The 15771-nt window shown below is 41.1% G+C and overlaps 1 non-coding gene across 1 annotated transcript; it reads right to left on the bottom strand.

Moving 5' to 3' along the window:
* Window positions 1-4904: 4904 nt before the first annotated feature.
* Window positions 4905-4978, bottom strand: TRNAN-GUU. Its single transcript has one exon. It is a non-coding gene; the product is annotated as a tRNA-Asn (tRNA).
* Window positions 4979-15771: the final 10793 nt, after the last annotated feature.

The following is a 15771-nucleotide window of genomic DNA, read 5'->3' as shown; positions in this document are numbered from 1 at the left end:
TTTGCTGGCAGTCTACTAGAGAGAGGTTTCCACATTCTTATAAGAAATGTATCATCTTCTCTCCAACCGATGTGAGATCTCACAATTCACTCCCTTGGTGGCCAATGTCTTTGCTAACACACTGCTTGGTGACTAGCTCTGATACCATTTGTAACAGCTCAAGACCATTATTAGCAGATATTGTCCACTTTGGTGCATTACGTATGACCATCAGCCTCACGATTTTAAAATGCGTCTACTAGGAATATTTTTCTACACCCTTAAAAGAAATGCTTCCTTACCCTCTCCAACCGCTAGCAGCTATCTTCCATTTTGACTTGTTATGGATCGTCATCAGCCTCACAGTTTTAAAATGCGTCTATGAGGGAGAGGTTTCCACACTCTTATAAGGAATGGTTCATTCCCCTCTTCAACCAATGTAGGATTTATTAACAAGTAGTCAGGATGGCCAAGTGGTCTAAGGTGCTAGACCTAAGTTTTGGTCCTCGTAAGAGGGCGTGAGTTCAAATTTTACTTCTGACACATTTCATTTCATGTGTATCATATTGGTCTTATTTATCTTAATAATTATGGTCAAATCAGCTCCGAGCCTTTTAAGGCTAAGGACCAACCATGCTGAGCTATGAAGTCGAGGGGTTCTTTTTGCAGGCGCTGACCCTTGTGCAGGCTAAATTGTGTCGAGGCGCGGGTCAAGGGACGATTACTAGGTCGCGGCATGGATGCTGGGCTGTTGTAGATGGGTCTTAGGTAATTGGGCTTCTGCCATGGACTATCAGGTTTTGGGGTGCAGGCGTTGCGGGTTGGATGGGCAGATGTGGGATCGCGGGTGCTGGGCAGAAAACGTTGGGTTGGGTTGACTATTATAATTGGGTCGTGAGCGTGTGTTGGACTGAACCAATGGATTGGTTTTGCTGGATTCGTCGTCTTATTCGCCCAACTCAATGATATTTGGTTTTCATCTTTCTCATCGCTTTCCTCCTCTTTCGAGGACACACGACGCGTTATTCAAACATATAAAAACTATAAAGGAGGCTTTAAACCTCTGACCTTGTGGTTAACAGTCACACGCTCTAATCAACTAAGCTATTCTAGCTAGTTATTTAAAATTGTCCGAGCCTAGCACTAGTAGATGTTGTTTGCTTTGGCTTGTTAAGTATCATCGTCAGCCTCACAGTTTTAAACCGCATATACTATGTAGAGGTTTCCCAATGTTCTCGATGGCAGTCTACTAGGGAGAGGTTCCACACACTTATAAGAAATGTTTCAACTTCTCTCATACACCACGAAATACAAATACTGGAATCTCTCACCCACCACGAAATACAAATACTGGAAATCTCTCACACACCACGAGAAATACAAATACTGGAATCTCTCACCCACTACTGAAAATACAAATAATACTGGAATCTCTCACCCACCACCGAAAATACAAATACTAGAATCTCTCACCCAATACTGGAAATACAAATACTGGGATCTCTCACCCACCATTAGAACCCACTACTGGAAATACAAATACTGGAATCTCTCACCCACAAAAATACAAATACTAGAATCTCTCACCCATCACTGGAACCCACTACTGGAAATACAAATACTGTAATCTCTCCCCCACCACTGTAAATACAAATACTGGAATCTCTCACCTCTCTCACTCACTAATAGAAATACAAATACTGGAATCTGGAAATACAAATACTGGAATCTCTCCCCCACTACTGGAAATACAAATACTAGAATCTCTCACCCACTACTAAAAATACAAATAGTACTAGAATCTCTCACCCAGAATCTCTCACCCACCACTGGAAATACAAATACTGGAATCTCTCACCCACCACTCGAAATACAAATACTGGAATCTGTCATCCACTACTAGAAATACAAATACTAGAATCTTTCACCCATCACTGGAACCCACCACTGGAAATATAAATAAAATACAAATACTGGAATCTCTCACCCATCACCGGAACCCACCACTGGAAATATAAATAAAATACAAATACTGGAATCTCTCACCCATCACTAGAACCCACTACTGGAAATATAAATACTGTAATCTCTCACCCACCACTGTAAATACAAATACTGGAATCTCTCACCTCTCTCACCCACTAATGGAAATACAAATACTGGAATCTGGAAATACAAATACTAGAATCTCTCACCCACTACTGGAAATACAAATACTGTAATCTCTCACCCATTACTGGAAAGGAATACTCGAATCTCTCACCCACCAATAGAAATAAAAATAATACTGGAATCTCTCACCCACCACTAGAAATACAAATACTGGAATCTCTCACCTACTACTAGAAAGGAATATTGGAATCTCTCACCCTACTGGAAATACAAATACGGGAATCTCTCACCCACTACTGGAAATACAAATACTGGAATCTCTCACCCACTACTGGAAACGAATACTAGAATCTCTCACCCACCACTGGAACTACAAATACTGGAATCTCTCACCTACTACTGGAAAGGAATACTGGAATCTCTCACCCACCACTAGAAATACAAATACTGGAATCTCTCACCCTACTGGAAATACAAATACTGGAATCTCTCACCCACTACTGGAAATACAAATACTGGAATCTCTCACCCACTACTGGAAAGAAATACTAGAATCTCTCACCCACCACTGGAAATACAAATACTGGAATACTGGAATCTCTCGCCCACTACTAGAAATAAAAATAATACTGGAATCTCTCACCCACCACTGGAAATACAAATACTGGAATCTCTCATCTACTACTGGAAAGGAATACTGGAATCCCTCACCCACCACTAGAAATACAAATACTGAAATCTCTCACCCACTACTGGAAATACAAATATTGGAATCTCTCACCCACCACTGAAAATACAAATACTGGAAATACAAATACTGGAATCTCTCACCCACTACTGAAAATACTGGAATCTCTCACCCACTACTAGAATCACTCACCCACTATTGGAATCATACTGAATCTCTCACCTCTCACTCACTATTGGAAATACTAGAATCTCTCACCTCTCAATCACTACTGGAAATACTGGAATCTCTCACTAATTACCGGAAATACTAGAATCTCTCACCCACTACTGGAAATACTGGAATCTCTCACCTGAATCTCTCACCCACTACTAGAAATACTGGAATCTCTCCCCTTTCACCTACTATTGGAAATACCAGAATCTCTCACCCACTACTGGAATTACTGGAATCTCTCACTCACTACTGGAAATACTGGAATCTCTCACTCACTACTGGAATCTCTCCTATTGGAAATACTGGAATCTCTCCTACTGGAAATACTCACTCACTCACTACTGTTTCTCTCCTACTGGAAATACTCATTCACTCACTCCTGTTTCTCTCCTATTGGAATCACTCACTCACTATTGTTTCTCTCCTACTGGAATCACTCACTCATTACTGTTTCTCTCCTATTGAAAATACTCACTCACTATTGTTTCTCTCCTACTTGTCACTTACGGTCTCTCTTACTGTTTTACTACTGTTTCTGTTTCTCTCCTACTTGAAATACTCACTTACTACTGTTTCTGTTTCTCTCCTACTTGAAATACTCACTTACTACTACTGTTCTCTCATACTCACTCACTACTGTTTCTCTCCTACTCACTCACTATTTCTCTCCTACTGGAAATACTCATTGTTTCTCTCCTACTTGTCACTTACTACACTTACTACTGTTTCTCTCTTACTTGTCACTTACTACACTTACTACTTTTTCTCTCCTACTTGTCACTTACTGTCTCTCCTACTATTTTACTACTGTTTCTGTTTCTCTCCTACTTGAAATACTCACTTACTACTGTTTCTCTCCTACTAGAAATACTCACTCACTACTGTTTCTCTCCTACTCACTCATTGTTTCTCTCCTACTAGAAATACTCACTCACTACTGTTTCTCTTACTGGAAATACTTGAAATTATTAAATCAATGCAAATTCTTTAGCCAGAGTTCTTCTTGCATTTTCTTAACGAGTGTGTGTGTTGTTGTGCGATCCTAACAACTAGTATCAGAGATAGGCGAAATTCACCACGATCTGTGAAGATGGAAAGCTCAAAGATTGGAATTGAGAAGTACGATGGTTCAGTTATTGGTTTATGGAAGATGGAGATTGAAGATTATCTTTACCAGAAAGATCTTTACAAACCCCTGTTGGGGGTAAAACATAATACTATGACCATGAAGTAGTGGAAGCTCAAGACATTTTCTTTCTCTTGTTCTTTGGGTTCAACTAGATTGAGTCTGTAAGTTGTTGTGTGATTCTAACAATTGGTACCAAGTTAGGCAAAATTCAACACGATCTGTGAAGATGGAAAGTTCAAAGGTTGGAATTGAGACGTTCGATGGATTCGATTTCAGTTTATGGAAGATGGAGATTGAAGAATATCTTTCCTAGAAAGATCTTTGTCAGATACCATGACCATGAAGCAGTGGAAGCTCAAGGATCGACAAGTCTTAGGGTTGATCCAATTGACGCTATCCAGGAATGTGGCGTTCAACATCATCAAGGAGAAGAAAAAATTGTGTTGTAAAGCCGGATACCATGACCATGAAGTAGTGGAAGTTCAAGGATCGACAAGTCTTAGGGTTGATCTAGTTGACGCTATCCAGGAACGTGACGTTTAACATCATCAAGGAGAAGAAAAAATTATAACACAATTCAAGGGTTATGATTCAATAGAAAATGTAAGACAATAATATTTTCGAGACTCTTATAAGGAGCACTTGATTACCATTGCTAGAAGGAGAAGAAAAAATTGTGTTGTAAAGCCGAATACCATGACCATGAAGCAGTGAAAGTTCAAGGATCGACAAGTCTTAGGGTTGATATCGAGACTCTTATAAAGAGCATTTGATTACCATCGCTAGAAGGAGGTTTGAACCTCCAAACCTTGTGGTTAACAGCCACATGCTCTAACCAACTGAGCTATTCCAGCCAATTATTTAAAATTGTCCGAGCCCAGCACTAGTAGATATTGTCGGTTTTGGCTCGTTACGTATCGCCGTCAGCCTCACAGTTTTAATACGCATCTACTATGGAGAGGTTTCCCAGCGTTCTCGATGGCAGTCTACTAGGGAGAGGTTTCCACACACTTATAAGAAATGTTTCAACTTCTCTCGAACCGATCTGAAATCTCACACTCCACCCATTTGGGGACCCAGCGTCTTCGCTGGCACATCACCTGGTGACTAGCTCTGATACCACATTTCAAGCCCACCGTTAGCAGATATTGTCCACATTGGCGCATTACATATTACCATTAGCCTCACAGTTTTCAAATGCATCTACTAGGAAGATGTTTCCACACCCTTAAAAGAAATGCTTCCTCACCCTCTTCAATCGCTAGCAGATATCTTCCATTTTGCCTGTTCTGGATCGTCGTCAGCCTCACATTTTTAAAACGCGTGTATTAATGAGAGGTTTCCACGTCCTTATAAGGAATGGTTCATTCCCCAACCCACTCCAACCAATGTGAGATTTATCAATAAGTAGTCAGGATTTTCGAATAGTCTAAGGCGCAATTCAAATGACTAGCGAATGGCTAGTGAAAATGAATAACATCTACCACTACCATGGTTGGGTTGGGTTTATCATTAAATGAAATGAACTTCTTAAATCTTTTACCTTTTCGAATTTAGTTACAATAAATGGTGATGTTTAGATATAAATAATAAGCAAAAGAGAGTGAAGAAAAAAGTTAAACTATGATCATCTTTTTAGCGTACATCGTCATCATCAGCACATCATAATCATCGTAAAACATCATCATATAACTCATACACAACATCATATATCATATATCCTACATCATATTAATAAAGCATAAAGGACACGTGCCAGTGCAGGCACGTGTCATCATGCATCAAAAAATTTCCTAGCCTATCCTATAGTAAGGCTACTTACTTGGTTGGCCTTAGCTGACATTTCTCTACTTTTAGATTTGCTACCTTTCGTTCCTCGAAGTTGCTCCAAACGTTATCGGTTGTCATTTCCTATTATAGAGTTCATTTCATTTTATTAACATTTCACATTTATAATGTTGTTTAACTTGAATTCATGAAATAGTGCATCATACTAGCCTTATTTATCTTAATTATGGTCAAATCAGCTCCGAGAGGGTTAAAAACTTGGGGGTCGGTGTCAGAATTGTCAAACCGAGTGTTTTAAGCCTAAAGAATACGTGCAACCAAGCTGAGCTATGAAGTCGAGGGGTTCTTTTTTGCTGCTAGTTGACACGTGGCGCAATAAGGTGCTGACACGTGTGTAGGCTAAATTGGGTCGAGGCGCGTGTCAAGCGTCGATTGCTGGGTCGCGACATGGGTGCTAAGCTATTGCAGGTGGGTCTTGGGTAATTAGGCTTCGCCATGGAATGTCAGGTTTTGTACTGTAGGCTTTGCGGGTTGGATAGGCAGACCAGGGATCGTGGGTGTTGGGCTGCTAAGCTAGGCTGCAGACGTTGGGTTGGGTTGACTATTATAATTGGGTCATGAGCGTGTGTTGGGTCGAACCAATGGATTGGCAGTGGGTTGTGGGTTTGAGTCTGACACAGATCCAGATTCGTATCTAGATCCGACTGATTCGCCTTCTTCGACCGACTCAGCGCGATTTTCTGTTTCTCATCTCTCTCCTCTCTGCAGCTATTTTCGACGTTCTTTCTCATCGTTTTCCTTCTCTAACTTTTTGTTGGACTCTCTGCTTCTTTTCCATGAAGTCTCGTGGCTTGTAAATGCGTAAAACGACACATCTATGAGCTTCTTAAAAACTAAAAATTAAATCTAGATTCCGATGACACACGACGTTATTCAAGCGTATAAAGCTTACCTCTCGTGTATGTGGGATCGTCGGTGGTCTTTTTCGTGCCGTGAACCAAACGCTTCAACGTCGAGTTTAGTCATTGTAGGTGTGAGTTCGTGGTTTGGATTGTTAAGTTATGGAGTCTACTGCTTATTTATAGCTTAGTCAACGATTGTACATAGAAAAGCTATATAGGCTAAATGAGTCATAAATAGCTTTGTATAGTAAAGAGCTCTATCAAGTAAAGCTATATATGGTAGAAAGTTATATAGAGTAGAGGTTTATATGCGGTAAGCTATATATAGTAAACTAAACTATATATATATTCTTTAGGTAGAGCTTTGAAAATGTTTTTTTTTTTTTGTATTCTCTTTTACTTGAAATACTTGAAATTATCAATGCAAATTTTTTAGCTAGAGTTTTCTTTGTATTTTCTTTTTCTTTGTGTTCATCTAGATCGAGTATGTGTTGCCGTGCGATTCTAACTAGTATCAGAGCCATGCGAAATTCAGCACGATCTGTGAAGATGGAAAGTTCAAAGATTGGAATTGAGAAGTTCGATGGATCTGATTTTGGTTTATGAAAGATGAAAATTGAAGATTATTTGAAAGATCTTCATGAACCCCTGTTGGGGGTAAAGCCAAATATAAGTCTTATTATAAGTCTTATGGTTGATCTTTTACATCTTATTTCAACTAGTAGAAAATGCAACACACGTGGAAGGAAAACTTTATTATCGTCATTTAAAATTGTCCGAGCCCACCACTAGTAGATTTTGTCTACTTTGACTCATTACGTATCGTCGTCACCCTCACGGTTTTAAAACACATCTACTCTAGAGAGGTTTTCCAGTGTCCTTGCTGGAAGTCTACTAGGGAGAGGTTTCCATACCCTTATAAGAAATGTTTCATCTTCTCTCCAACCGATCTGGAATCTCACAACCCACTCCCTTGTAGGCCCTCCATCTTCGCTAGCACACCGCCTGGTGACTAGCTCTAATACCATTTGTAACATCTCAAACCCACCGCTAGCAGATATTGTCTATTTTGGTGCATTACATATCACCATCAGTCTCACGATTTTAAAATATTATCATCAACCTCACAGTTTTAAAACGAGTCTATTAAGGAGAGGTTTCTACATCCTTATAAGGAATGATTCATTCCCCTCTTCAACCAATGTGGGATCTATTAATATGTAGTCACGATGGCCGAGTGGTCTAAGGTGCTAAACTCAAGTTCTGGTCCATGTACTACTACCATGAATAACATCTACTACTACCATGTTTTGGTTGGTTATATATCATAAAATTATATGAACTTCTTTTTCGATCTTTCACCTTTTCGAATTTAATTACAATAAATAGTGATGTTTAGATATAAATAATAAAAAAAAAAATGAGTGAAGAAAAAAGCTAAACTATGATCATCATTTTAGCATTCATCGTCATCATCAACACATCATAATCATCATAAAACGTCATCATATAACTCATACACATCATCATACATCATATGTCGTACATCATATTAATAAAGCATAAAGGACACGTGCCAGTTCAACTTGGCACGTGTCGTCATACATCAAACAATTGCCTCGTCTATCCTATAGTAAGGCTAATTACTTGGTTGGCCTTAGCCGGCGTTTGTCTACTTTCGGATTCGTTAAGCTTTCGTTCCTCAAAGTTGCTCCAAACATTACCAGTTGTCGTTTCCTATTATAGCGTTCATTTCATTTCATTAACATTTCACATTTATAATGTAGTTTAACTTGAATTCATGAAATAGTGCATCATATTGCCCTTATTTATCTTAATTATGGTCAAATCAGCTCCGAGAGGGTAAAAAACATTGGGGTCGGTGTCAGAATTGCCAAATTGAGCGTTTTAAGTCTTAAGGACAACTCAAAGCCAAGCTGAGCTATGAAGTCGAGGAGTTCTTTTTGCTGAAAGTTGACGCGTGGCGCAATATGGCACTGATGCGTGTGTAGGCTAAATTGGGTCAAGGCACGGGTCAAGTATCGATTGTTGGGTCGCAGTGTGGGTTCTGGGTGTCACAATCGCACTCTTAATGGCAACGAACTTGCGATTGTGCAACACTCACTTTCCAACGACAAGTGAACTAAGCCAATTTGTTTTTGCGTTGCCTACGGTCAAGAGACGTATGCTCGAGCCTCTGGCCTCGGTTTAAGAGAAGGTTTTAGAGGGTATAGAGAGATTTTTTAAAGAGACGATATATAAGCAAGCAAGAGAGTAACAACAACGGCTTACAATATATAACCTTGGATAGGGAGAGGTTGACAACTAGTCATATCCCACTATAGTACATTATGAAGCATTTCATGTCTGACAGGCCTAGATATGATTTTTCCGAAACGTCATGCTCCCTAGAAATACAAAAGGAAAACATTAGAACATGGAAAGACATAAAGGGTTTGATTTGTCATGGGCATGCGGCCATGGGCAACACGCCTTGGATGAGTATGATCATGACATCCTCCCCCACCTAATTGGTTGACGTCTCTGTCAACCAACTACTTTCAAACCTGGCGATGTGGGTGGCGGCGGAGTCTAGATCTTCGGCGCGTTCCCAGCTGGTTTCTTCCGTAGGGAGATTCTTCCATTTGACAAGGAATTCGTGAATCCGTACGGATCTTCCTATCTTCCTAACTCTGTCGGCTAGGATCTCCTCTACTTCTTTGGTGTCTCTTTGTTTTAGATCAATGCTCGGTCTCGTGATTACACTTTGATGGTCGTCGTCTGGGTTAGAGTGATAGGGCTTCAAGTTGCTCACATGAATTACAGGGTGGATTTTCATCCATGCAGGTAGTGCAACTCTATAGGAAGTAGCCCCGATCTTTTTAAGAACTTCAACTGAGCCTTCATATTTTTGAACTAGTTGATGGTCCTTTTGACTGAGGAATCTGATCTGTTCTAGTCTCAATTTGATGAAGACTTGGTCTCCTGCTCGAAATTGGAGGGTGGCGACACTTCTTGTCTGCCCATTTCTTCATATGCTTGGAAGCTTTCTTCAAATATGCTCGGGCTAATATCTGCTGTCTGCTTCCGTTCTCTAGTGAAACTTTGAGCTTGAAGATTTTTTCCTACATAAGGATGATCAATAATATGGAGTAAAGCCACCTGTTGTCCACTTACAATTTCGAAGGGGCTCTTTCCCATAGACGAACTCGTCTGAAAATTGAAACAAAATTGGGCAACATCGACCAGTTGTATCCAGTTCATCTGGCGAGCATCGACGAAGTGACGTAAGTACTTTTCTAGCAAGCAGTTGAACCGTTCTGTTTGTCCATCGATTTGAGGATGATATCTCGAGGAGATGTTTAAAGTCATGCCCAAGAAGGCGAATAACTCGGTCCAGAATGTGCCGATGAATCTACCATCCCTATTGCTGATGATGCTCGATTGTATGCCCCATAACTTCACAATGTGTTTGAAAAATAGTTGGGTTGTTAGTTCAGCTGAGCATAATTTGGGGGTGGGAACGAACGTCGAGTATTTCGAGAATCGGTCTACAATAACCAAGATGGTGTCATATTCCCCGACTTTTGGGAGGTGTGTTATGAAGTCCAGAGACACACTTTCCCAAGGTCTTGTTGGCACGGGTAGAGGTTTCAAGAGTCTCGAGACTTTGGCTTTCGCGACTTTGTCCTGGTAGAAGATGAGGCATGTCCTGGTGTACTGCATGATGTCGTCTCGCATATTTGGCCAAAAGTACCCCTTTTTTATTAAGGCGTATGTTCGTTGCCACCCAGGGTGTCTGACCCATAAGGTATCATGACATTCCTGAATGAGCTTCTTCCTCAACTCTCATGTTCTTGGAACGTATAATATGTTTCCCTTTGTCATTAGAAGGGCTCCCTCGATCCAAAACTGTCGTGTCTTCCCAGCTTTGTCTAGTTCAACGACGGCTTTGGCCGATGGGTCTTTATGTAAATGTTCTTTGATGATGTCGCGCATCGATCCATTGATCTTACTTGAGTGAATATGAGTTAACATGCACAGGGCCGCATGTTTGCCCTTCCGACTTAGTGCGTCGGCTGCTTGGTTATTCTTTCCTGCCTTGTGTTCGAATTTGAAGTCAATTCAGCCAATGACTCTTGCCACCAGGCTTGTTTTGCCGTCAATTTCGGGTGATCAAAGAACTGGAAAATGGCGCTGTTATCCATCTACACTATGAACTGTGATTCCAAGAGGTACTGTCTTCAGACTTGTAGGCAATGGACCACAGCCAACATTTCTTTTTCGGAGACAGTGTACCTCCTTTCGGCATCATTGAGCTTCCAACTTTCATAAGCGATGGGGTGGCCTTCTTGAATAAGGACACCACCTAGGGCAAAGTCAGAAGCATCCGTCTCTATTTCAAACGGTTTAGTAACATCTACTAATCCGAGGATAGGACCCTTCTTCATGGTTTCCTTCAGATCTTCGAAGGCCATTTAACATTCATTTGGCCACGACCAAGGGTAGTCTTTCTTTAGGAGTTCTTTTAATAGGGCGGCTCGTCGTGAAAACGCTTCGACGAACCGCCTATAGTAGTTTGCCAATCCTAGGAAGGATCGCAAAACAGATACTGAAGTAGGGATTTTCCACTCTTGGATAGCTTTTACCTGATCGCTATCCATACTGATCTGTCTACAACTGATAACATGTCCAAGGAAGTTGATACATGTTTGTGCGAAAGCACATTTTTCTTTCTTGACGTACAACTCATTCTGCCGCAGCTTGTCAAACACTAGCTTCAGGTGCACCTTGTGCTCCTCCAAGGTTATGTTGTATATAACTATGTCGTCGAGGTATACTACGACGAACTGATCCAAGTATTCATGGAAAACCTGGTTCATTAACGTGCAGAACGTAGCTCGGGCGTTTGTCAAACCAAAGGGCATTACTAGGAATTCAAAGGCCTCATACCTTGTTACACATGTCGTCTTGGGCTCGTCCCCTTCGGCGATATGTACTTGGTAGTACCCTGATCGTAGGTCTAACTTCGTGAAGTATTTGGCTCCGTGAAGCTGGTCGAACAAGTCGGATATTATTGGCAGTGAGTATTTGTTGTATACCATCACCTTGTTTAAGGCTCTATAATCTATGCACAGATGCAACGTCCCATCCTTCTTTTTCTGGAATAGTACGGGGGCTCCGTAAGGTGCCTTTGCTGGGCGGATGAATCTTGCCATCAACAACTCATCTAGTTGTTTCCTCAATTCGTCTAGCTCAGGGGAAGCCATCTGGTATGCGTTTTTTGCTGGGGGTTTAACCCCGGGGAGGAGTTCAATTTCGTGATCAATGCCTCGACGGGGTGGTAGTGTTTGTGGTAAGCTCTCTGACATTATGTCAGCATAACTGTCTAATACTTCTTTGATTTTGCTTGGAATAGTTCCCTCAATGGTCATTTCCTCCATTAGGGGTATAGCCATAAATGTAGGTTCCTCTCATGCGAGTCATCTTTTCAATTGTATGGCTAAGATCATTATAAGATTACCTGGTTGCTTGATGCTTGCAGGTATCATTGTGGGGTTGTGGTCGGTGATCACCAAGCATTTCGCCAGTGGCATTGGGATAACTTTGTGTTCTAGGAGTAAGTTCATCCCAAGTACCACGTCGAAGTCATCCATGCGGACCACGACAAGGTCCATTTCTCCTATCCAGGTCCCTAGTTTGAAGGGGACTCTTTTAGAAACTTCCATCATAGGCAAGGCCTCAGAGTTGACAACTTTCATTTTTCGGGGTCCTTTTATATGGTGAGTCCCAATCTTTGTGCTTTTTGGTCGGCAATGAAGTTGTGGGTCGCACCTGAGTCTATCAAAGTGCTCTTGCTTGGTCGGGAGTTTATTATTGTATCTACGAACATGAGCCCTTTCTCTATTATCTCCTTTGGGTCGACCTTCCATTGGAGGGCTGACAAGAATTTAAGCTCACCCATTGGGGGTTGTCTTCATCTTCCCCCTGTCTGGCATAGTCTCGACTCCTGTGTCATTGCTCTCTTGAATGCACACTTGAAGTGCATTGAGAGAGGCCTGATGAGGACAGTAGGACAGTCTGTGGGAGCCTTTACACAACAGGCATTGTAAAGGTGTTGTCGGATGGTTTTTTTGAGGGTAAGGTCCTTGAGACATCCTTGCTCGGTTATTCTGAGGAGGTCTATCTGTCCACCCACTTGGTTTGTCGTTACCTCCGTTCAGTCTATTGGGGCCTTCATTTCGGTGACCTGGCGGTCTATATATTTTGCCCCTAGTGTTTGGGACCTCTGTCGTTTTTCTTTGGTAACTCACTTCATTACCAAAGTCTAGGAGTCTCTCGGCGCTGGCAATTGCAGTAGCTAGATCTTGAACCTTTTTCTCATATATTTTTGTTTTGGCCCACGGTTGTAACCCATTTATAAAGAAAAATACCTTGTCTTTCTCTAATGTGCCCTTGATATCTAGCATTAGGGTCGAGAACTGTTTGACAGTCCCTTATGCTTCCGGTTTGTTTTAGGGCTATTAGTTTTTCCATTGCCATGTGTTCTACATTTTCGCGGAAGAATATATCCCTTAACTCTCTCTTGAGGTCTTCCCGCGAGTCGATGGTGCACAATCCATTCTCGATGTCTTGCACCTTTGTATGCCACCAAAGTTTTGCATAGTCTATGAGATGCATTGAGGCTACTGTCACTTTTATATTGTCGGTACAAGCCGTTGTGGCTTTGAAGTACTGTTCGACATCAAAGATGAAGTTCTCCAACTCTTTGTCATTCCGGTCCCCTTTGAAGGGTCTGGGGTCTGGGAACTTCAATTTGTTGGATCCTGTATTAGTTTGCCCAACCGTGACGTTCTCCACGACTTTCATTGTCACCCCAATTCGGGTGTTCATGTCGACCATCTTTTCTTGGATGGCATCGATGGTTGTTCTGAATTCGTCAGCTAATCCATTAAACAAACTCATCATTGTATTTTGTAGCACATCGAACTCTTCGCCATGTCCCTCATTGTGCGCGATAGAGCTATTAGGGCTACCAGAAGGTTTTGAGCTGCTCGTAGAAGCTACTCGTTCTTCGAGCGAGGCCACTCGAAACATTAGTTGTGCAATTGGCAACCCATCCAGGCGGTTGCCCATTGAGTCAATTTGTATGACTTTTCCATTCAATTCCATCGCCCGTTTTTCTAGGAAGTGGATGGTGTCAGGGACTTCTTTGAGAAACAACATTTTCTCCTCTATTAGAGTACGCCAATCGGCTTGTGATTTGGATGTCAACTTTGTCGTCGACATAGTTTCGGTCTTTGCTATGTCACGGAGCTAACAAAGCTCTAATACCACTTGTCACAATCGCACTCTTGATGGCAGCAGACTTGCGACTGTGCGGCACTCACTTTCCAACGACAAGTGAGCTAAGCCAATTCGTTCTTGCGTCACCTACGGTCAAGCGACGTATGCTTGAGCCTCTGGCCTCGGTTTAAGAGAAGGTTTTAGAAAACGAGAGCAGAGAGAGGTTTTTAAAAGAGACGTTATATAAGCAAGCAAGATAGTAACAACAACGACTTACAGTATATAACCTTGAGTAGGGAGAAGTTGACAACTAGTCATATCTCATATAGTACATTCTGAGACATTTCATGTCTGGCAGGCCTAGACATGATTTTCTAGAAACGTCATACTCCCTAGAAATACAAAAGGAAAACACTAGAACATGGAAAGACATAAAGGGTTTGACTTGTCATGGGCATGCGGCCATGGGCAATACGCCTTGGACGAGCATAACCGTGACACTGGGCTGCTGTAGGTGGGTCTTGTTAGGGTCGCACAACAACGCACAAGCTCGATCTAGATGAACACAAAGAACAGGATAGAGAAAAGTGCAAGGAGAACTTTGGCTAAAAGGATTTTTTTTTTTTTTTTTTTATTGATGACTTCACGTATGTATAGTAAGAGAGAATTATAGAGAAGACATAAAGTACATGTTCAAAGCTCTACCGGACGGGATATATATATGGTTCAGTTTACTATATATAGCTTTACTAGATTTAACCATTTACTATATATAGCTATTTACCATATATAGCTTTACCGAATATAGCTTTACCATATATGACTTCATAACCTAACAATTCTCCCACTTGGAGACTGATCCTACACCATACCAATTAAGGCTTTGCATAACCTTAATTTTCCAACATCAACACATTTTGTCAACATGTCTGCTTGATTCTTTGCACACTCTATCTTCTCCAAACACACATTGCCTTCTTCCACTAACCTGCGAGTGAAATGGTATCGTTTTCTAATGTGTTTTGTCCTTGAATGATAGACTGGGTTTTACACCAACTGTATGACAGTTTGACTATCTGTATAAAATATCTTCTTATACTGCTTCCGGCCTAATTCTTCTAGATAGTCTGTCATCCATATCATCTCTTTTTCAGCTTCAGCTATGGCCACGTACTCAGCTTCAGTAGATGAAAGAGCAACACATTTTTGAATCTTGAACATCCAACTCACTGTTGTTCCATCTATAGTGTAGATATATTCAGATGTGCTCTTACTGGAGTCTACATCTCCACTCAGATCTGATAGTGTTAATATAACACATGTGGAAGCAATTTGGATCCTAGACACTTTTAGAACATCAATTATAGTAAATAACTAGTATGTTCATAAGTATTAAAAGTTAATGAGTTTGAATACTAACCTTTTGTAGTTCAAATTCCTTTTTCCTCAGAAATCGGTTTTGAACCACCACTAGTGTCTTCTCCACTATCCTCCGGCCTTAGAACGGGATTGTGGAATCCAGTGAGTGACTAAACTTAGGAGGGATTTAGTATATATGAAGAGAGAGCTTGTGAGAATTTTCTCAAGGTCTTTTTCAAGGAAGAATACCTTCCATGTACCATGATCACTCTATTTAAAGAGTCATGTTTGCATGTTCATGCAAATTTGAG

This window comes from Cucurbita maxima, unplaced genomic scaffold, assembly GCF_002738345.1.
Source record: "Cucurbita maxima cultivar Rimu unplaced genomic scaffold, Cmax_1.0 Cma_Scf00044, whole genome shotgun sequence".
Taxonomy (NCBI): Eukaryota; Viridiplantae; Streptophyta; class Magnoliopsida; order Cucurbitales; family Cucurbitaceae; genus Cucurbita; species Cucurbita maxima.
This window is presented reverse-complemented; position numbering and strand designations above follow the sequence as displayed.